This window comes from Lynx rufus, unplaced genomic scaffold (genome assembly GCF_022079265.1).
Source record: "Lynx rufus isolate CCGP_SWC_20201006 ecotype Redwood Valley unplaced genomic scaffold, mLynRuf1.p SCAF_3, whole genome shotgun sequence".
NCBI lineage: Eukaryota > Metazoa > Chordata > Mammalia > Carnivora > Felidae > Lynx > Lynx rufus.
Window position 1 is genome coordinate 174,989,150 of NW_025814845.1, and position 14,322 is coordinate 175,003,471.

The following is a 14,322-nucleotide window of genomic DNA, read 5'->3' on the forward strand; positions in this document are numbered from 1 at the left end:
GAGAACTACAGGCCAATATCCCTGATGAATATGGATGCAAAAATTCTCAATAAGATACTAGCAAATCGAATTCAACAGCATAGAAAAAGAATTATTCACCATGATCAAGTGGGATTCATTCCTAGGCTGCAGGGCTGGTTCAACATTCGCAAATCAATCAATGCGATACATCACATTAATAAAAGAAAAGATAAGAACCATATGATCCTGTCAATTGATGCAGAAAAGGCCAATCAAAATTCAGCAACCTTTCTTAATAAAAACCCTCGAGAAAGTCGGGATAGAAGGAACATACTTAAACATCATAAAAGCCATTTATGAAAGGCCCACAGCTAACATCATCCTCAATGGGGAAAAACTGAGAGCTTTTTCCCTGAGATCAGGAACACGACAGGGATGTCCACTCTCACCGCTGTTGTTTAACATAGTGTTGGAAGTTCTAGCATCAACAATCAGACAACAAAAGGAAATCAAAGGCATCAAAATTGGCAAAGATGAAGTTAAGCTTTCACTTTTTGCAGATGACATGATATTATACATGGAAAATCCGATAGGCTCCACCAGAAGTCTGCTAGAACTGATACATGAATTTAGCAAAGTTGCAGGATACAAAATCAATGTACAGAAATCAGTTGCATTCTTATACACTAATAATGAAGCAACAGAAAGACAAATAAATAAAGAAACAGATCCCATTCACAATTGCAACAAGAAGCATAAAATACCTAGGAATAAACCTAACCAAAGATGTAAAAGATCTGTATGCTGAAAACTATAGAAAGCTTATGAAGGAAATTGAAGAAGATATAAAGAAATGGAAAAACATTCCGCGCTCATGGATTGGAGGAATAAATATTGTCAAAATGTCAATACTACCCAAAGCTATCTACACATTCAATGCAATCCCAATCAAAATTGCACCAGCATTCTTCTCGAAACTGGAACAAGCAATCCTAAAATTCATATGGAACCACAAAAGGCCCCGAGTAGCCAAAGTAATTTTGAAGAAGAAGACCAAAGCAGGAGGCATCACAATCCCAGACTTTAGCCTCTACTACAAAGCTGTCATCATCAAGACAGCATGGTATTGGCACAAAAACAGACACATAGACCAATGGAATAGAATAGAAACCCCAGAACTAGACCCACAAACGTATGGCCATCTCATCTTTGACAAAGCAGGAAAGAATATCCAATGGAAAAAAGACAGTGTCTTTAACAAATGGTGCTGGGAGAACTGGACAGCAACATGCAGAAGATTGAAACTTCTCACACCATTCATAAAAATAAACTCAAAATGGATAAAGGACCTGAATGTGAGACAGGAAACCATCAAAACCCTAGAGGAGAAAGCAGGAAAAGACCTCTCTGACCTCAGCTGTAGCAACTTCTTACTTGACACATCCCCAAAGGCAAGGGAATTAAAAGCAAAAATGAACTACTGGGACCTTATGAAGATAAAAAGCTTCTGCACAGCAAAGGAAACAACCTACAAAACTAAAAGGCAATCAACGGAATGGGAAAAGATATTTGCAAATGACATATCGGACAAAGGGCTAGTATCCAAAATCTATCAAGAGCTCACCAAACTCCACACTCGAAAAACAAATAACCCAGTGAAGAAATGGGCAGAAAACATGAATAGATACTTCTTTAAAGAAGACATTCAGATGGCCAACAGGCACATGAAAAGATGTTCAACATCGCTCCTCATCAGGGAGATACAAATCAAAACCACACTCAGATATCACCTCACGCCAGTCAGAGTGGCCAAAATGAACAAATCAGGAGACTATAGATGCTGGAGAGGATGTGGAGAAACAGGATCCCTCTTGCACTGTTGGTGGGAATGCAAATTGGTGCAGCCACTCTGGAAAACAGTGTGGAGCTTGCTCAGAAAATTAAAAATAGACCTACCCTATGACCCAGCAATAGCACTGCTAGGAATTTACCCAAGGGATACAGGAGTACTGATGCATAGGGGCACTTGTACCCCAATGTTTATAGCAGCACTCTCAACAATAGCCAAATTATGGAAGGAGCCTAAATGTCCATCAACGGATGAATGGATAAAGAAATTGTGGTTTATATACACAACGGAGTACTATGTGGCAATGAGAAAGAATGAAATATGGCTCTTTGTAGCAACGTGGATGGGACTGGAGAGTGTTATGCTAAGTGAAAGAAGCCATACAGAGAAAGATACCATATGTTTTCACTCTTATGTGGATCCTGAGAAACTTAACAGAAACCCATGGGGGAGGGGAAGGAAAAAAAAAAAGAGGTTAGGGTGGAAGAGAGCCAAAGCATAAGAGACTCTTAAAAACTGAGAACCAACTGAGGGTTGATGGGGGGTGGGAGGGAGGGGAGGGTGGGTGATGGGTATTGAGGAGGGCACCTTTTGGGATGAGCACTGGGTGTTGTATGGAAACCAATTTGACAATAAACGTCATATATTGAAAAAAAAATAACAAAATAGAAGGAGACATGAAAAGTTTCCCAGACAAACCAAAATTAAAAGAGTTTGTGACCACTAAACCAGCCCTGCAAGAAATTTTAAGGGGGACTCTGAGGGGAGAAAAGATGAAAATACAAATGAATAATAAAATAAATAAAGACCAAAAGCGACAAAGATTAGAAAGGACCAGAGAATACCACCAGAAACTCCAACTCTATAAGAAATATAATGGCAATAAATTCCTATCTTTCAGTACTCACTCTAAATGTCAATGGACTCAATGGTCCAATCAAAAGACATAGGGTAACAGAATGGATAAGAAAACAAGATGCATCTATATGCTGTTTACAAGAGACCCACTTTAGACCTAAAGACACCTTCAGATTGAAAGTAGGGGATGGAGAACCATCTATCATACTAATGGTCAACAAAGGAAAGCCAGAGTAGCCATATTTATATCAGACAATCTAGACTTTAAAATAAAGACTGTATCAAGAGACACAGAAGGGCATTATATCATAATCAAGGGTCTATCCACCAAGAAGACCTAACAATTATAAACATTTATGCACCAAATATGAAAGCACCCAAATATATAAATCAATTAATCACAAACATAAAGAAACTCATCAATAGCAATACCATAATAGTAGGAGACTTCAACACCCCACTCACAGCAATGGAAAGATCATCTCATCAACAAATCAACAAGGAAACAATGGCTTTGAATGACACACTGGACCAGATGGACTTCACAGATATATTCAGAACATTTCATCCTAAAGCAGCAGAATGTACATTCTTTTCCAGTGCACATGGAATGTTCTCCAGAATAGACCACATACTGGAACACAAATCAGCCCTCAGCAAGTACAAAAAGATTGAGATCATACCGTGCATATTTTCAGACCACAACGCTATGAAACTCGAAATCAACCAAAAGAAAAAATTTGGAAAGGTAACAAATACTTGGAGACTGAAGCACATCCTACTAAAGAATGAATGGGCTAACCAAGCAATTAAAAAGGAAACTAAAAAGTATATGGAAGCCAATGAAAATGATAACACCACAACACAAAACCTCTGGGACACAGCAAAGGTGGTCATAAGAGGAAAGTATATAGCAATCCAGGCCTTCCTAAAGAAGGAAGAAAGATCTCAGATACACAACCTAACCTTATGCCTTAAAGAGCTGGAAAAAGAACAGCAAATAAAACACCAAACCAGCAGAAGACAGGAAATAATAAAGATTAGAGCAGAAGTTAATGCTTCGAAACCGAAAAAACAATAGAACAGATCAATGAAACCAGAAGCTGGTTCTTTGAAAGAATTAACAAAATTGATAAACCACTAGCCAATTTGATCAAAAGGAAAAAGGAAAGGACCCAAAGAAATAAAATCAAGAATGAAAGAGGAGAGATCACAACCAACACAGCAGAAATAAAAACAATACTAAGAGAATATTATGAGCAATTACATGCCAATAAAATGGGCAATCTGGAAGAAATGGACATTCCTAGAAACATATACACTACCAAAACTGAAGCAAGAAGAAACTGAAAATTTGAACAGACCCATCACCAGTAAGGAAATTGAATTGGTAATCAAAAATCTGTCAAAAAACAAGAGTCCAGGGCCAGGTGGCTTTCCAGGGGAATTCTACCAACATTTAAGGAAGAGTTAACACCTATTCTCTTGAAACTGTTTCAAAAAAAATAGAAATGGAAGGAAAACTTCCAAATTCATTCTCTGAAGCTAGCATTACCTTGATTCCAAAACCAGACAGAGACCCCAGTAAAAAGGAGAACTGTAGACCAATTTCCCTGTTGAACATGGATGCAAAAATCCTCAAGGTATCAGTCAAACAATCCAAAAATACACTAAAAATGTTATTCACCATGACCAAGTGGGATGCAGGGCTGGTTCAATATCCACCAAACAATTAACGTGATTCATTACATCAATAAAAGAAAGGACAAGAATGATAGGATCCTCTCAATAGATGCAGAGAAAGCATTTGACAAAATACAGCATCCTTTCTTGATAAAAACCCTCAAGAAAGTAGGGATAGAAGGAGCATACCTCGAGATCATAAAAGCCATATATGAACAACCTAACGTTAATATCCTCCTCAATGGGGAAAAACTGAGAGCTTTCCCCCTAAGGAGAAACAATACAGGGATGTCCACTCTCGCCACTGTTATTCAACATGGTATTGGAAATCTCAGCCTCTGTAATCAGACAACACAAAGAAATAAAAGACATGCAAATTGGCCAAGAGGAGGTCACATTTTTACTCTTCGCAGATGACACGATACTCTATATGGAAAACCCAAAAGATTCCACCAAAAAACTGCTAGAACCGATTAATGAATTCAGCAAAGTTGTAGGATGTAAAATCAATGCACAGAAATTGGTTGCATTCCTATATACCAACAGTGAAGCAACAGAAAGAGATTCAAGGAATCGATCCCATTTACAGTTGCACTAAACCCATAAAATACCTAGGAATAAATCTAACCACAGAGGTGAAAAATCTATACGTTGAAAACTGTAGAAAGCTTATGAAAGAAATTGAAGAAGACACAAAAAATTGGAAAAAGATTCCATGCTCCTGGATAGGAAGAATAAATATTGTTAAAATGTCAATCCTACCCAAAGCAATCTATATATTCAATGCAATACCTATCAAAATAACACAGGCATTCTTCACAGAGCTAGAACAAATAATCCTAAAATTTGTATGGAACCAGAAAAGACGCCAAATAGCCAAAGCAATCTTGAAAAAGAAAACCAAAGCAGGAGGCATCACAATCTCAGACTTCAAGCTATACTACAAAGCTGTAATCAAGACAGTATGGTACTGGCAAAAGAACAGACACTCAGATCAATGGAACAGAATAGAGAACCCAGAAATGGACCCACAAACGTATGGCCAACCAATCTTTGACAAAGCAGGAAAGAATATCCAATGGAGTAAAGACAGTCTCTTCAGCAAGTGGTGCTGGGAAAACTGGACAGCGACATGCAGAAGAATAAACCTGACCACTTTCTTACCCCATACACAAAAATAAACTCAAAATGGATGAAAAACCTCAATGTAAGACAGGAAGCCATCAAAATCCTTGAGGAGAAAGCAGGCAAAAACCTCTTTGATCTTGGCCGCAGCTACTTCTTACTCAACACGTCTCTGGAGGCAAGGGAAACAAAAGCAAAAATGAACTACTGGGACCTCACCAAAATAAAAAGCTTCTGCACAGCGAAGGAAACAATCATCAAAATTAAAAGGCAACTGACAGAATGGGAGAAGATATTTGCAAACGACATATCAGATAAAGGGTTAGTATCCAAAATCTATAAAGAACTTATCAAACTCAACACCCAAATAACAAATAACCCAGTGAAGAAATGGGCAAAAGACATGAATAGACACTTCTCCAAAGAAGACATCCAGATGGCTAACAGACACATGAAAAAATGCTCAACATCACTCATCATCAGGGAAGTACAAATCAAAACCACCATGAGATACCACCTTACACCTGTCAGAATGGCTAATATTAACAACTCAAGCAGCAACAGATGTTGGCGAGGATGCAGAGAAACAGGATCTCTGTTGCATTGTTGGTGGGAATGCAAAGTGGTACAGCCACTGTGGAAAATGGTATGGGGGTTCCTCAGAACACAAAAAATAGAACTACCCTATGACCCAGCAATTGCACGACTAGGTATTTATCCAAGGGATACAGGTATGCTGTTTCGAAGGGACATATGCACCCCCATGTTATAGCAGCACTATCAACAATAGGCATAATATGGAAAGAGCCCAAATGTCCACCAATGGATGAATGGACAATGAAGATGTGGTATATATATACACAGTGGAGTATTACTCGGCAATCAAAAAAGAATGAAATCTTGCCATTTGCAACTACATGGATGGAACTGGAGGGTATTATGCTAAGTGAAATGAGTCAGAGAAAGACAGATATCATATGACTTCACTCATATGAGGACTTTAAGAGACAAAACAGATGAACATAAGGGAAGGAAACAAAAATAATATAAAAACAGGGAGGGGGACAAACAGAAGAGACTCTTAAATATGGAGAACAAACAGAGGGTTACTGGAAGGGTCGTGGGAGGGGGGATGGGCTAAATGGGTAAGGGGCATTAAGGAATCTACTCCTGAAATCGTTGTTCCACTATATGCTAACTAAGTTGGATGTAAAATAAAAAAAAATAAAGTTAATAAAAAAAATAAATATTAAAAAATAAAATTATAAGGTTGGAAAAACCCAATGATCCAGAGATGATTTATTGTAAAAGATGAATTTTTCCCCAAGTACCTTTGAGGGTCTTGGCTTCACAGAGAAGTGTTAAGCTTAATTGAAAGCTTGCATATGCAGGACATATTTAGGTTTCTTAGGATAAGAAACCCTGTTCCTGTCTCTCTAAATGCCTAAGGGGTACCTCTAAACAGGTTCCAACATGGTCTCTAAGACTTGAAGTCACCAGGAGATATCTTATAATTTCTGCTGGGTTTGAAGGTGACATTTCTGGGATCTGGTTTTCAAAGGAGAATGATTTGAAAAGAGAATGAGTGCATAGGCCTCTTTTCCCCAAGGGTCCGGAGCCCTTAATTGTCAGTTTCCTGTGAAGGGCACAGTGGGACTGAGGCTTTTCTTATTGAAGGTGCACTCAAGGCCCCCAGCCTCCAGGCTGACTTGTTCAAGGTCCCTCTACTCTCTGACTAATTAGACTTCCTCCCTTGAGTTAGAAGTCTGGGCCCTTAACAAATAAGATGGTGAGCAGATGGAGAAGACTGAACTCTTTGATGGAATTAAGACCCAGAGATCCCTAAGGAGAGGTTTGGTGAGGGAGCCTTTGGTTGTTACTCAGGAGGAGTGAGGCAGATTTCAGTTGGAAAATTTCATGGCTAAAAATCCTTACTCAATGGGAGACTGTAAACATGGCAATCTGTTCTAGATAAACAGAGCAGGGAGCAAGTTGATTTCACATGCACTGCTTGATTTGCATATCTACCTCTAGTTCGGTGGCCCCAGGAGCTGGATGCCTGGATAGTTGAGGGTCTTCATATTAGTGTAATATCATGTATAGTTTCATTTAGAATTTAGGGTTTTATTTTAGACTTTGGCCAAGACAACTTGTAGGTTCAATATAACATGGGAGGCCAAACTTTTACCCTCTTCAGCCCTCTTCCCACAAAAGTGGGTGCCTTTACAGAGAATTAACTGCCCTGATTAGCAAAGGACACGTAGGATTTGGCCTTATGTCTCCAGCTGTGTTTGCTTTTTGGGGAGCAAGCAAACTAAACCAATGCCCCAGTCAGCTGAGACACTGCTGCACTGTCATTTCCTATCTTGGACTCTGAAGATCTCTTTCTTTTGGCTTGAATTGCATATATATGTGTACGTGTGTGCGTGTGCACGTGCCCCTGTGTGTGTGTTGTATTGGTGGAAGACAGAGACTGAGAGGAGATCTCTCTGTTTTGTTCTCTAAGTTTGCTGGCTTATATCCTGATCTATTAATTTCTTTAGGCCAGTTTTTCTCTTGGCCAGTATATTGTCCCTGTTCAGTAATCAATCTTTCTTGTTTTTCAATTTTAGAGAGAGAGAGAGCAGGGGAGAGGAGTAGAAGGGCAGAGAGAGAGAGAGAGAGAGAGAGAGAGAGAGAGAATGTTAAGCAGACTTCACACTCAGCACGGAGTCCAACATGGGGCACAATCCCACGACCCCGGGATCATGACCTGAGTCAAAATCAAGAGCCAGACGCTCAAGTGACTGAGCCACCCAAGCACCCATGTTTTTCAGTAATCAATCTTTACATGACACAGGGGATAAAGCTATGTTATGAAGGAATCCGGTTGTTTTAATGTTGTAGAAGCCTTTTTAAGATCTGATTTGCTTTCATTAAGTTATTTTAGAGGTTATGAAGAAAGTATAGATTATTTTTGGGGGATAACCTCAAGTTATGTTCTAATAATGAATTTCTATGCTGAAATGAATTTCTATGCAGCAGTGATGTGACATTATGAATTGTGGGTCTATGCACATTTTCCACTGGTTATTCTTTTACGTAACAGTCCTGCATTCTTTATTGTGTCATTGAAATGAAGCCATGTGAAATGTAGGGGCCACATGTCCAGCTCAAGCCATTAATTTTTATTGCCATTGACTTTCCTAATTAATTGCCATTTTAAGAAGTGAATTTTCTAATGTCCATTTTTAATCTTACAGAGAATGGTGGATGGAGTTTTAGGGAAATTTGCTCAGTTCTTTGGGCGATATCCAAATGCAAAAGCAGAAAAAAGTGTTTGTCAGCCATTCAAAAACTTATTCAGATCCTCTGTTGTACTCAGAAACCTTGAAAATAGATCAATTTACATATGACATTTATTATAGCTATTTATAGTTTGATTTACAAAATATGCTCAGCATGCAAACTTGGTGGTTGCATACTAAAAGAATAAATACTTAAAGGATTTTTTAACTAAAGTTTAAGCTGAGCTTAAACTCTTGCTTAGCCAGAGTTGAAATGTGTGTGTTCTTGGATATGTCTTGTCTATAAAATAGATAAATGAATATGCCTTTATTAAAATAAAGTACATATCAAAGGATTAAAATATAGGTTTTTACCTTGAATTCTATTACTTCCATCATGGAATTCTAATTTGGAGTAAATAATATCCGGCATCTTAGGAAATACAAGAGAAGTATAAGACATGACCTCTTTGTAGGATTTCTACAGTTTAGTTAGGGAGATATGACTAGCATGTGTGAAGCCATTGTCACTGTCAGCAAGACAGTATGTAATTAGATGGTACCTCATGATGTATGGATTGTAATTACCAAAGAACTTCAGAGAAAAAAAGGGAAGAATGTAGATTAGAATAATCAGGGAAGAGTTAGTGTGCAGTTGTTCCAATGTGAACAACTAAAAAGTCAAGCTTTTTAGATTCATTTGGGTCTTCAAAAAAATAAAACCTATTCCATATTTCTTTTGGTTGAATCTCTTTCTAGAACTCTATTTAGGTGTATGTTCATCCTTCTCATTTTGTCCTCTGTCTCTTAACCTCTGCCTGATATTTTCATCCTTTTTGTGTGTGTCTTTGAGATTCATGTTGAGTAATTTCCTCAGATCTATCTTTGTGTACGTCAATTCTGGATTTTTCTATGTTGACTCTGCTATTTAATGCATTTGCTGAATTTTTATAATTTCAATGGCGCTATATATATATATATGCATATATATATATATATATACATACATATATTTTATTCCTAGAAATTCCTAGAAATTTTACTTACTTATATTCAGTGTGTCTTCTTTCTGATTTTTCTTTCCTGATTGTAATTTTTAAACAGTATACTGCTCTTAAGCTTTTATCATATCTTTTTATGTCTTTAATCATTTAAAAATTTACTTCTTTATTTTTTGTCTGTAACCATTTTAAACATAATTATTTTCTAGTTTTATTCAGATTATTTGTATGAATTTATAGAAGACCTAACCCTGTAGATTTGCAATGCCTTTATAAAATGTTGCTCATGTATGTCCAGTTATTGAGCTTAAGTGAATCTTCATTGGTAATTTATCTGTGGGACTCCTATGTGGCCAGGATTGGGGACACAGCCTTTCAGAGTTGTTTGACATTAGTATTCCAGGGTATTGATGACCTGGGACATATTTTTATATTGATTTCTTGGGTTGAGGGTTAGCGCATCATGTGGCTAGTATGTGGCCTAGACTCAGATATATACATTTGTAGGAGAGGATATTTTTTCCACTCAAGGTTAGGCCTGAAACAGACAACTTTTTTTTCAGCTGTCGCTGTGCTTCTGGTTGATTTGTTTCTTCCCTTAATCCACTTTTCATGAAAGTGGATCTTTCAAAGGTCCTAGCTTGGGGCAGAAGTTGAATTCTAACTCCATCATTGATAAAAATATCAAAACCCCTAGGGTACCTGAAACAAGTGTTCCCCCTTCCTCCAGCCCTGCAGAGTGATGCCAGTTGGATGGCTTCCCTTTCTGGTTTTCAGGAACTTCTTGTTCCCGGCAATTGAGAATTTTATTTTCTTACAAGCTCACCTACGCTTTTAAAGAATGCTTCTAATATTTTATGCAGCATCGTAGAAGAAAGATTTTCAGGATTTTTTTTCCCTCTCAGAAGCAGAAATCCTTAATTCCTTACTAATTCTCCTCATAAGGAGTATTCCAAATCTCGTTAACCTCTTGAGCTTCATGACTGCAGTTATTCCTTTGCTTTCTAACATTATCAGTGAATCTCTCTTTTTGGGGCATCTTTCTGTCTGACTGAAATAAAGCACAGATGTCCTCCATTTGGAAAAAATTTTCAGTTGACTGCCTTTTCTTTTCCTGCTAATTCTTTTCACAGTTGAAGCCATTGATAGAGTTCTATCAATATATTGCGAGTTGTATTGTTGATTATGATTATGATTATCAACATTATCAATGTCTTATAATACGTCCTTCATCTCTAGTACAGTACTGTTCTCTCCACTGATGCCAATGACAGCTACATGCTACACTCAGCAGGCTTTTCTCCTCCACCAGATCTCATGCTATTTTGCTTCTCTGAGGTTTCATGTTGACCATCTCCTGCTTAAATTTTTTTTTTTTAATTTCTTTGAGCCTCTTGCCATAATTCTGTCTAATTCTCCTCTGTCCTCCTCTTACCTGTCTAGCTCCTCTTCTCTGACTTCTTTCTTGAATTCTCCCCATCCATTGAATGGGGGGGCAATTTCTCCTCTCTGTTCTACAGTCTTCTTTTTCTACATGACCTCCATTCTCATGTCACTTCTTTACAGATGACTCACAAATCTCTAACTTTAGCGTAAAATTCTGGTTTTTCAGTTGTCTCTTGGATACTTTGAATGTCCTGCTGACATGTCACAATCTTTGCATTTAAAACCAAACTCATGCTCTCCCCATCCCCAATAACCGTTCTTGGGATTTTCCTAATTCTGTCTGTGTTGCCATTGTTTTTGTCTCTAGAGCTTACAAAATGATTAGAGAATTCTTTCGTTCCGTAAAAGTTTTCTTTCCACTTTCTCTCTGATTTGTCTCTTATTTGCAATCTTATTGTGTCTCTTCCTGCTTGTATTGCATGTTCTATTTGTCTTCTAAGTGGTTTATCTACCCATAGATTCACTTTTCTATAATCCATTCCACCCACCAGGTTGAGATTTGCCTATTTAATTCACCAATGCCATGTCATTAGCCAGCTTAAAAACTTTAAATGACTACCAGATACTAACAGGATTCACCCCAAACTTCTTATTCTGGTAGGAAAACAAAACAAAACAAAACGCCTAGAGAATCCAGAGCTGTTGGTTTTGGTCTGACTTTTACTCTATGACTAATTTGTTTTGTGAACATGATGAAATCACTGGTCACCCGGTAAAAGGTCTCTTTCCTCTAAAGTGAAATACTAGCAGAAGAAAAATAACCAAAGGAGAATTTTGCAAAACAGGAGAATAAAAGGTGAATAGACGCTCAATCACAATGAGATATGACTACATACCATCAGAATAGATCACATAAAAAAGACACACAATACCATATTTTGACAAGGATGTGCGTGCAACAATAGGAGGGGTTTTTATATACTGCTGGTCCAAGCAATTTTATTCCTAGGTATATACTCATCAGAAATGTTTGCATGTATTCACCAAAGGGCATGTATAAGCATGTTCACAGCAATACTATTCAAATTAGCCAAAAACTTGAAATTATCCTCAAGTCATAGGATGGGTAAATAAATTGTGACACACTCACAAGTGGAAGAGTATTTAGCAGCAAGAATGAAAAACGTGGATGAATCTCCTAAACGTGATCACAGGAGCCAGACGCATAAGAGCACCTGCCATATGATTTCATTTCTAGAATGTGAAAGCCAGGGAAGACTCATCTGTGCTGTGGTTACCTTTGGGGGGAGGATACCCAGTGAAGGAGCATGGGTTGGTTGTGGTATTTGTAAGTTTCTTCCTTTGGTCTTGGGCTGGATACATGGATGTGTTCAGTTTGGGCAAGTTTATTATGTTGCATACCAATGCTATGTGTACTTCTGGTATGTATATTATGCTTTACTAAAACGTTTTCTTTCTTTCTGTATTATTTTTAACGTTTATTTTTTTTTTTAAATTTTTTTTTTCAACATCTATTTATTTTTGGGACAGAGAGAGACAGAGCATGAACGGGGGAGGAGCAGAGAGAGAGAGGGAGACACAGAATCGGAAACAGGCTCCAGGCTCCGAGCCACCAGCCCAGAGCCCGACGCGGGGCTCGAACTCCCGGACCGCGAGATCGTGACCTGGCCGAAGTCGGACGCCCAACCGACTGCGCCACCCAGGCGCCCCAACGTTTATTTTTTGAGAGACAGAGAGAGACAGAGCATGAGTGGGGGAGGAGCAGAGAGAGGGGGAGGGGCAGAGAGAGAGGGAGACACAGAATCCGAAACAGACTCCAGGCCCTGAGCCATCCAGGTGCCCCAAATAAAAGGTTTTAAAATGATCACTCAGGGGAGCTATAAACAATGGGTGCAGTGAGGTAAATAGCCTCCCCAGGTCTGCTCCCCAAATAATATGAAATAACTTTCTATCTACAAAAATTCTATGAAAACCAATTGTCAACGTGAACGTAAATAATGTTGAAACTGTAAAGTAACTGTGAGTAAAAAGGGAAAAGTCAACAAGTATCAGTGCTGTGGCCCATGTGTTCCTTTCTCACCCCATGGGGTTCAGTGGCAAGCAAAGGCAGGCGGAGAGAAACTGTGAGACACAGGAGGGACCGAGTGGAGAGGCCTGTGTGTGAATTGGAGTGACCACCAGAAAGATTGTATTTACCCTAAGTCAGAAAATCCTAAAAAGGTAACCGGGTAGATCAGAACATGACAGCAGAGAAAGGATTTCAAAGTATTCAGGACTTAAAGGACCAGATAGACTAAAAAGAAGAGGACCAGATATGTAATTTAAAGGGACAAACTCTATTTTTAAAAAAAGTTTATTTATTTTGAAAGAGAGAGAGCAAGCAGGGGAGGGGCAGAGACAGAGAGAGAGAAACCCAAGCAGGCTCCACGCTGTCAGTGCGGGGCTGACATGGGGCTCGATCCCACCAACGTGAGATCATGACCTGAGCTGAGATCAAGAGTTGGCAGTAACGGGCTGAGCCACCCAGGAGCCATATATATATATATATAATTAAAAAAAATTTTTTAATGTTTATTTATTTCTGAGAGAGACAGACACAGAATGTGAGTGGGTTAGGGGCAGAGAGAGAGGGAGACACAGAATCCGAAACAGCCTCCAGGCTCTGAGCTGTCAGCACAGAGCATGACGTGGGGCTTGAACTCACAAGCCGGTAGATCAGGACCTGAGCTGAAGTCTTGCGCTCAATCGACTGAGCCACCCAGGCCACCCCCACCCTGACTATATTTTAAAGGAAAAACCTGATTTAAAAGGATAGTCTTCTGGGGAAAAAAAGCTTCTAGGGGAGAAAGAGGCAAAAAAGAAGGAAGAATCACCTTTGGGAATTCAAGTGGTAAGTGGGAAAAGAAGAAAAAGGGAGAAATTTTGTGTCCTATAAGACAAAAGAGAATAAAAACACTGGAAGCCGAGCTCGGTTCAGCTGCACATATGCTAAAATTGGAACGATATGGAGAAGATTAGCGCGGCCCCTGCGCGAGGATGACACACAAATTCGTGAAGCGTTACAGATTTTAAAAAAACAACAAAAAACTGGAAGCCTTGCAGGCTTTTCCCCCACCACTAAAACAGTCCAACAAAACCCCACTGAAGTACCTGGACGTTTGTAAGCCAAAAA

The 14,322-nt window shown here is 38.7% G+C and overlaps 1 non-coding gene across 1 annotated transcript; it reads left to right on the forward strand.

Moving 5' to 3' along the window:
- The first annotated feature begins 14,114 nt into the window (after window positions 1-14,114).
- Window positions 14,115-14,221, forward strand: LOC124521391 (U6 spliceosomal RNA). Its single transcript, XR_006964489.1, has one exon. It is a non-coding gene; the product is annotated as a U6 spliceosomal RNA (small nuclear RNA).
- Window positions 14,222-14,322: the final 101 nt, after the last annotated feature.